The following is a 9,850-nucleotide window of genomic DNA, read 5'->3' as shown; positions in this document are numbered from 1 at the left end:
GGTGTTTTTGGAGCAAATGAATGGTGCCCCTGTCTGCTGCTGGCGCTGGCAGTGCTAACACAGGGTGGTTCAGCTCCCTGCCTCTCGTAGCCACGTATGCAGCCTGCTCACGGCCCAGCAGGGAACCTAGCTCTGGCCTTTGGTGGTGGAAATTTCTTTGGCAGTGGTTTTCTTCCTATAAAAGTAAAAATAAAGCTTGCATATGACTTCCTCTGCTCTTGAGTCACACAAATACATCATGTCCCTGTCTCAGTGCTGTCAGTAGGAGGCCTGCAAGTCAGAGGCTGCAGAGCAAGAACCACCAACACGTGTCCTGCATTTAGTTCAGTGCCTTCAGAGCTGCGTTTTGGCTCCAGCTGCCTCTGCCTCCTCCCCCTTCCCTTCAAAAGAAAAGACCAGCAACAAGGCAAAGCGAGAGGGGAAATATTCTGTCTGCTTCGGGCAAAAAGGGGGATTGCACTTAGGGCTGGTAAAAGAGGGACGAGCCAGCGCTGGGGCTCTGTGGTCCAAGACTGGACCTGACAGCAGCTGTGGATGAAAGTCGGCCTCGTGCTCATCTGTTCTGCCTGTCCGTGCAATTCAGGTACAAGGTGCAAAAGCTGGATCTGGAGCCCCTGCAGAGCAGTCCTGCCCTGTGGGCTGGCCCCGTTTCCAGCTAGGAGCGATGCTGGGGCTTCTGAGCCCCATGCAGCTGTTGTACTTAACAGACACGTTGAATCCGTGTGATGGCTTTTTGAGTCTGTTTGTCCTTCTGACCTTCACGAGATCCTGTGGTAATGTGTCTCCCAACATAATTACATGTGGGTGAAAGAATTACTTCCTGTTTGTCTTCTAAATTGCCTGAGAACGACCCCAGATAATCCATCACCCTGATGCTGCCTCAGGTGAGTAATGGCCCCTGCTTTGCCTTGTCTGTGCCACTTATAGGCTTCTCTTCTGTCACCTGCCTCTGTTCCAGGATGAGGTGTCTGAAGTCCATTTAGCTCCTTACAGGGAAGCTGGTGGTACCATGTGTCCTCCCTGCACCTTTTCTAGCTCCACACCGGCCTTTGGGAGATGAACGCAGACCAGGGTCTTTCCTCCTTTTGCTGAATCAGGAATGTAAGAGCTGCTGCAGAGTCTCAGGAGTATGTTTTCATGTCTAAAAACGTGGTCAGATGTTTTACAACAGCAGCCTTGGTTTCCTCAGCCCCTGGGATGTCAGTGATGGCACTGAGCGGTGCCCAGGATGTGGTGTGGCCCCGGGGTCCTTCCCCTGGGAGAGGGGGATCGGATTAAAGGGGCTCCCCCTCTGCTCAGCGCCTGTCCCAGCTCCAAAACTGTAGGTGAGTGACTTTTTTTTTTTTTTTTAAATATACCTGAACTCGTTTGGATTCAAGGATGCTGAAGTGATGTTTCAGGCTGTTCAAGTAGGGTGCTCTCGTTTCTGGAAAATAGCACTTTCAAAGTAATTTGTGGATCTGGGTTTCTTTCCTAGGTGTTGTCTGAGTCTAGAGTGTCTGTGTCTGAGGGATCGAAGCCCCTTTTCTGGCCCTCAGGAGCTGCTCCTCGCTTGTGGTTACACATAACAATGTAAACCGCCCCAGTCACGCCGTGTGGCTCCGGTTCTGGCCCCATCCTGCCCGGGGCTGGCGGCATCGCACTGCTGGCAGGCCCGGTTCCTGGGAGCAGGGCGGGAATCGTGGGGCGCCTCAGCCGGCTCCCGGCCCCGCCGCTCCTCGAGGTCCCCTCCTCAGATCCCCAGGGCCAGCCTCGGCCTGCGGGGTCCCTTCCAGCCCCAGCCGGGCCGCGAAGGCCCCACGGCGGGGAAGGGCCTCGCGGTGCCCCCCGCGGGACGGGCCCGGGGCAGCAGGGGGCGCCCGAGCACCGGCCGGGCCCCGCCGGGCCTCCCCTGGCCCGGCCTCGCCGCCCTGCCCCGGGGCCGCAGCGCGCGGCGGAGCCCGCCTTTGTTCTGCGCCCCCCCCCCCCCCGGCCAGCCTGAGGTGAGGCCGCGCTGAAAGGCGGACTTGGGGCTGTGGAAGCTGAAAACACAGTTCGGTGCATTTAAAAAAATAAAGAGGTGCCGGCCTGACAAGTATGAATGAGCCTGGAGAAAACGTTCCTGTTCAGATGCTGCAAATACAGTGCATGGAGGTGTTATTTTTCTTAATTAGCAATAAATTCAAGCTTTATTTTCATATTTCTAAGCCCTTTTGTGTTTTGGAGACTGAGTGCGTGCTGAATTCATATAATTAATTTTACACAGACAAAAATTGCGCTTTCAGGAGCCTGTAGGCAAGCTAAGGTGCCATGTATCACAACTGTAACTTCATTTTTTTTAAGACCTGACAAAAATAATGCACGGCTCTTCTCATCTTCGAGGAAGAAGGCAGTGAAGAATCACAGGGAGGCTGACGAGGCAGGGGCTGCCCAGGCTGCTGTCCCTGAATGCTTTCCTCGGCCAAGCACCACCTCTCCCAGTCTCTGCACCGTGCTGCCCCAGGTACGTGCAGGGAAAACCGGCCTCGGGGCACAGAGGCTCAGGGATCACCAGGGCACAGTTCCGTGGAGCACGAAGTCAGCGGTGCTGCGCTGCTTGCCCAGCCTGCGGGCTCCTGAGGAGCGGGGAGACCCCAGCCAGGGACACGGGCGCTGCTCCCAGGAGGACGGAGGAAAGTGAGCGCCGGGCGAGGCCTCGTGCTGCTGAGCCCACACGGATGGGGACTGAAGGCAGGAATGGTGCCCGAGCGGTTCATGTCCAGCTGCAGCAAACCACCGGAGTTTCGGCTGCAAATGATCTACCTGGACTTAACTTGAGAAGGAAGGGAGGAAACGCCGTGGAGGCAGCCCTGCCAGGTAGGAGCCGTGGCGGCAGAGAGGGGACAGAGCCCCCGTGGCGCACAAGCCCCCGCTGCCTCTGTCTGTGCCGCTGCTCGGGCTGTGGCCTCGAGCGAGGTGCCTGGGCTGGGACTGGGAAGTCCCTGCCTCTGTTCTCGTGTGTTGGGAGTCCCCAGTATTGAGAATGGGGAGAGAAAACCACTTCTGGCTTCAGCTGTGAGCCCCCAGCTGTAGCTCGTGTGAAAGACGCAGGTGAGCCCCTGGGTTTTCATCAGCAGCTTGACCTCCTGGTCAGGGCTCTCGCCCTGCAGTGGAGAGGTGCCCTCTTTCTTCCACCTTTCTGACTTGTGTGTAATAGAAGGGCTAAATGCTTATTACCTTTCCGTAGTCTTTTCCAGTTGCCAATCAAACGTGTCTGGTTTGGGGTTTTGTTTTGTTTCTTTGTTGCTGTGACTATGCAGGATGCTCTATCTCGCTGTAATTACGGTTCCATCATTGTCTTGGCATGAAAACATCTGCTGTCTCCCTGCGATCTCCACTTCTCCTATTTCTTTTGAGAATTTCATGGATCATGTTGACCTTCTATTTTCCATAACATCTCATGCATCTCAGTGTACACAGCTGTTTCTCCTGTGTTCCCCTGTCTCTCCCTCTATCCCTTTTTTTCTATCAGCATCTCCAGTGCATTCAGAATTTCAGCTCATCTGCTTATCAAATCAATATCTCGCCTGCCATCTCCTCTGCGTCGCAACCTCTGTAAACACAGCGCCTTTGCACCTAACTGCCCACGCCGCTTTCTCCTCTGAGCGCAAATTGTCTTCCAGCTCACGTCTAAAGTCTTTGTTCTTCTCACTTAACGTTTTTAAGTTAATTTTCTCGGCCTTTTTGTGTTGATTACGTTGTACTCTGGTTGTCTGGGCTTGAGGTCTGTCTGCGCGGGGAGGAAGCTCCGCTGCAGGTGAGGTTGCTCCGGCTGCTGGTGCCGAGTTACAGCAACGATGGAGCGAGGTGGGGGAAGAGGAGCGGGGCTGCTGGCAGGGTGTGGCGAAGGCATTGGAGGGGCTGGAGAAACACGGGCTCGAGTTCTAGTTTTGTATGACCTTGGTTCAATAGCATGGGGTCCGTGAGTATGACGAACAGAGATACTTCAGTTTTTATTCTGTTCTGGCACCTTTTATTACTAGGACCTTCCCGCTATGCCTATTCTCTTAAAAAATAATAATAAAAAAATCAGCCCTATAACTGCTGCAGAAGGACTAATAAAATTCCTGAGTATGACAGGACCTTAAATCTCTTTGCTTTGTTCCACGTCCGCTGAACGAGCATCCCAGCCCCCCGCCGCCCGCGCCTCCCCTCTCGCCTTCGTGCTGCTGCCGACGGCAGGAGCTGCCCACGGGGACCCGGCTTTGCTCCGGTCACTAGATGATGCTGCAGCAAAACTAATCCTGAGAGTATCGAAGGCTTCTTTATGTTATTTTATTTTATTCACCCTCAACTCATGGTCTGTATGTGTCTGAGCTAGGAATTTCTATTCTTGAAAGACTTTGCAGAAGTTTGGCACCTGGAACGTGTGACCGAGGAACGGCTATTTATATGTTGACAGAGGAGAGGGTAGAGGGCAGAAAGCAGGGTGGAGATTACTGAATCATGCAATAACTTTTTAGAAGGATGGAAATAACACTGTGCATGCATCCTAATTTTTTCCCCTTTCAGGAATATAGCTGTTTACACAGATGGCTTGGTACTTTTTTATACAGATATGCATTATATGTGGGTACTTATATATAAATAAGGCTGTAAGGTCATACATTAAAGGATTTGATCATCCACAAAGAGTTACGTGGTTGTCAGAGTGTGTAATGGCTACCTGATTCGGGACAAAAAGAGCTCCTGTGAAGATGCAGGCTGCACATGGCCGAGGGTTTAGCACTCTGCGTCCTTACCCAGGCGAAGCTGCCAGCAGCGTTACCCAAGGTCCTGGAAAGTCCTGGCAAAGCTGCTCACAGGAAGGTACGTAATGGGAACACCGTGTGAGTGGAGGGAGGGATTTGGGTGAGCAACCTGAACGCCGAGGACGGTTTAACAGCTCTCCGGCGTCCTGCAGGGTGCTGGATTAGGCACAAAGCAGTAGGCAGAGGCGGGACCAGCCCCACAACCCCAAATCTCTGTGGGAAGCCGGGTTCCCCGCCCATGCACTCCAACGTGTCATAGGTCCCTTGGTTTTGCTCTCTAACCAGCTCGGCAGCGCCGTGCCCATGTGGCAGGACAGCAGCACCGGGCCCGGCTGGCACCGCCGGGGGCTCCGCGGGAGGTGGGTGCTGGGAGGTGGGCGCCAGCCTCCTGCCACCGCGAACTGCTGGGGCTGCGCCTGCCTCGCCTCTTCCAAGGCTGCGTGAGGTGCAGCAGAGCACCTTTTGCTGGAGCTCTGGCTCTGTAGGAAGGCACAGCAGCAACCTAGTGCCAAGACGGGGCCATAGGTGTTGGGCCAAGTGTTGCTCTGGAATGGGCCAAGCCAGAGCAAAACAAACGGAAATCAAATGGGGAATAAACGTTATCGGAAATAATTTCCGTCACTGAATGTGCTCCGGTGGCTTTGAAATAATTGGCTATTTCCTGGACGTATCCAGATGTACCAATGCTCCCCCCGTTTCCTTTCTGCATACTTGTGATCTTTCAGGGACCTGGTTGTCCGGTCGTCCCTCCCCCTTTGACTCTTTATCCCCCCAATTTTCTTGTGGAGTTTGTATTTTTCCCCCAACAATGTCTCCGAGGAATCACAAATGTGTAATATGTGTCCCGATGCTTGTATTTTAATAGCGCGAAGCAAACCACATCAGCACAGGCAATTTCACATTCAACACATTATTGCTATTTAAAGCGCAGAGGTATAAAAATGATTGGCAATCCAGCTCGCCCAGAAATCACAGGCTGCTGCTGGCTGCCAGATTGTGATTTTTTAATATTGGCTGCTCCGTGCAGTCATTCCCTCACCTTTGACTTGCAGATTTCCTGGCGTTGAAATAGCAGAATCGTTTTTGGTTGCAACAGACACATTGCTTGCTGCTGAAAAGAAGTCATTATCATTAAGCACACCCGTGTATATATACATACGCATATACGTACACACACGGTAGAGTGGCTGGTCAGTTTTTCCAGCTGAGCAACCCTTTACATTTCCCCCAATTGCAAAGATGTTTTCCCTGAGCTCCTGGGGGCCAGGGGGACAAATGAGGACTGGTGGTGTTTTTTTTTTTGTTCCCCGTTCTCATGGGGGAGCAGGGGCAGCCAGCGAGCAGGGGGGTAGGGGGGCTCCACATTTTGTTCCCCAGGCTGTAATAGCAATCCGTTGCTTTGCTGAGAGGCGTTAGCTATGTCAGCGCTGTTTACCTAAATGCCTTGCTCTGGGTTAATGTACAGTGTGATTAACGATTAGACCTTTATGAATTTCTAGTTAAGACAACCTTACCCTGCTTACGTTGGAGTTTGAAATGAAAGAAAAATAGCTGTCCTTACAGGGAAATTAGACTTTGTCTTCCCTGGAAGTAATGGCCCCAGAGTGACATACGCTGTATAAAATCCCGTGTAGGTGGGTGGGTGCTTCCTGGTGCCTCCAACCCGCGCCGTGCCTCAGGGTCTCCTGCAGCTGGCTGGAGGAAGGCAGGACCGGCCTCATCCTCAGCTCTGCTCCGGCAGCAGGGGCACCGGGGGCGTGCAGGTTCTTCTGGGGACACGTCTTCCGTGGGCAGCACTGGCACAGCCGGGCGGGGAGAGGGGGGGATCGGAGCGCCTCGGGGTGGTGGCGCTCTTCCGCGAAGCCGTGCCAGGCCAGGAGCTGGCGGCAGCGCTTCGCCCGCCTCCGCGCCCGTGGGCCCAACGCGGAGCGCTTGGCGCCCCTCCGCTTGCGGAAGGGATTAGCTACCTCATAACATCCAGACAAGATAATCTCTCCAATTTTGCCTGGAAGAAGTCCCTGACAAACAGCAGCAAAGCTACAATAATGCCAGATGAAACAGTAATTGAGTTTGCCTTCTTATTACTTTCTCAGCTAAGTTCGTGTTGTTTTTAATTTTATCTTATTTTTCTGTTGCTGATAGAGAACAGCCGAGTATTGTCCCTGTATTGACTCAAACCCGCGGCACTGTATGCGAGGTGAACCGCAGCCATACAGGGAGGAGAGCAAAAAGAAGGGGGAGAAGTGACGGAGAAGTTTTTAAAACTTCCATGCATTTTAAGAAAAGAGAAGCTCTAAGTGGGAAGAAGCTTGGATGAGGGCTGCCCATTGCCTGCTCCTCGACCACCATACGTTAACAGCAGGGCTGTAACCGTGCCCGCGTCCCGGCATGCCGAGCTGTCCGTCTGTCTGTCTGAGGGAGTCTGTGGGACTGCAGCCCCTGGGCTATCTGCTTTTGGTAAGCTGCAGCCACAGCTCATCAGGGCTGCCAGCAAATGCAACACGAAAATCGAAAAAAACCTTTGGGGGTTTCCATTGACTTCAGCTTGTTCCGAAAATTGTTTTCACCTCTTAAATAGCACGGCATGGTGAGGCTTGTGGGGTGTTCTCCAGAGGTCTGAGAGTTCCTCTGGTCCCAGCTGGGTACCCAGAAAGAAATAAAGCTGAGTTTCAGAATAAACAGTGCAAGTGCCCAAAAGTTTCTGAGAATAAATTAATACATACTGGCTGTCCCGAACATGTTCTTGCTGGTGGACAATCAGCTGGCGAGAGGCTAACGCTGTGTGGAGAATAATGCATCACTGGAGCAACGCTGCTCTGATGATGCATTGCACTAATACATCACGGGGCCAGCAGCACCGTGATGATGTATGACCCCAAAATGGCCCCAGTCAGGAGAGCAGGTCCAGGAGACCCTGTCCATTCCCGCTTAGGATTGCCCAAATTTTCTATTTTTTTCCCCTTTCGAAACAGCACCTTGATAAGAACCTTAGGATCCTGCTGGGCCTCCAGGTGTGGTTCCCCAATGACGTGAAGATGTTGATTTGGAAAGGTGAAGCTGAAATGCTCTCGAGTGCCAGGTGAGCGGGTGTCACCTCCTGGCACGTGGCCACAGCTCCCTGAGCAAAGCGCACGGCGCTGCTAGGACTGCCGGCACCCCCATGGGATGTGCCGGGTCTGCGCCTGGCCGATGGCTGAGCAGCGAGCACGGAGCGGTGGGGACGTGGTGCCTGCTCCTGCAGCACGGGCTGCGTGTCGCACGCAGCAGAAGTTTGCCAGTACCGTGTTATCCCTCCAGTATTTTTAAAGATAACACACGGGCCCGCTGTCAGTCGTGGCCTCCAAGCAAAACATGTCATCCTTATTTCTTTTCTCTGCTTGCTAAATAATAGCCGGGCATGTTTTTGAAGGGATTGTCCTCTGGTTTATTTTTATTTGTCGTCTAGTATCAAAGCCCTAAAGGTCACATTTTTAAAGTTCTTTCCTCGGAGCTTCACAGACTATACATTTACTCTAAACAAAAGGAAAAGAAAAAAGCCTGCGTTTTCAGAAAATCATTCCACACGCAGGGACTCTGGAAAGCTCTAAATGTCCCTGCCAGTTTGATGCTCCCAGCTCAGCTTAAAAGCAGCTCAGTTTTGCTTAGTTATAACCAGTCCATAAGTGTGGATGTTGCACATTTTTTGACTGTGGCTATTCAAAGACCAAGCGTAAATGCCCACTTCTTACTTTCAGCCAGTGAGATGTGTGACTAATGTGTTCCTGTCAGGTTTAAACGAATTCAGGGAAGCTGGCACAGGCGGCGATCCCGCAGCTGAGCTGGGTTTCGGTCACCGCTGCACGAGGAAAGGCGGCTCTGAGGGTGTGCGGGAGGCGGGAGGGTGGTGCAGGAAGAGAAATGAAGGGCCCAAGTTTTGCTTCTGGCTCAGATGGACCGAGGGGAGCACTGCTATAGATCTTGTCACCCAAATCTCTTGAATGGGTTTTACTTCCCTGACGTAGCCGGTTCAAATTATTTGTGTAGCTTGATCTTAACATCGACAAACATTCCAGCTGAACTTTGGCCAAGAAGGGACAGGTATGTCAGGACGGGTTGCTTAATTATGTTTACATCTAAATTACTGCAGTAGATCTTCACTTCCTCGAGAGTGATTTTCCACTGCACTTTAATTTCATAGAACAATATGAAAGACATGAATCTTCATGAAACTCTGCTCCTAATGCAGCAGAGACTCCACAACGTTCGCAGCCTTTGCTCTCCATCACACGGCGTCCTGGGGGAAGTTCAAGGCAGGATCCTTGCCATCTCAGCTTTGCAACCTCGGGAAGCCAAATAAATAAAGCAGAAAGTCAGCAAAGCCCTGATTCAGCAAAGGTGTAAGCACAAGTTCAGCATTAACCTCTGCTTAAGCTGATTTGGAACGAGGGAGTAAATCTGACGGCAGCCCGAAAGTCAAACTAGGAATCCAGGACCCGGACAGCCGGAGCATCTGTGCTTTAAATCCAAGGGGAGAGGATGCTTCAAGATGAGGAATTTCTTAAATAAGGGAAGAGAACAAAGGGTTGACGCAAAGGGAAGGAGCGCTCCCGGGTACGGGGACGTTTCTTGGCCATAACTCAGAGGCTGGTGCGGTGCTGGCCGAGGCTGCTCCCCGGGGTGGGATGGCAGTGGGCAGCAGCATGGGGAACGTCTTCTGCAGGCGGCGGGCTCGTGGCACCAGCCTGTGGGATGTGCAGTGCTGCGAGGAGGTCGTGGGACGCTGTCTGCACGTGGGACCTGCCCGCCGGCGTGCCACAGGGCTGGGGCTCTGCAGGGCTCAGCTCCCGCGAGCAGGGCACAGCGGGCGCCGGGTTTGTCCCCCCCCGGCTCTTCGTGCTTATCTGATCCGCGCCTCCGTCATGATGTGGTTAGAATTAGATTACGGCGTTTTAACGTAGTTACAGCTGCATTTACCAGGCACGTTTCTTCCTGACGTACAATGCTGGAATGCGAGATGCGGCCAGCGGCTGCGCACGGCTTCTGGTCTCCCAGGCTGGCGGCAGCCGGCCCGCGTGCCGTGCCAGGCCCCTCCAGAGGGCCGA

This window comes from Anser cygnoides, chromosome 18, assembly GCF_040182565.1.
Source record: "Anser cygnoides isolate HZ-2024a breed goose chromosome 18, Taihu_goose_T2T_genome, whole genome shotgun sequence".
Classification (NCBI taxonomy): domain Eukaryota; kingdom Metazoa; phylum Chordata; class Aves; order Anseriformes; family Anatidae; genus Anser; species Anser cygnoides.
This window is presented reverse-complemented; position numbering follows the sequence as displayed.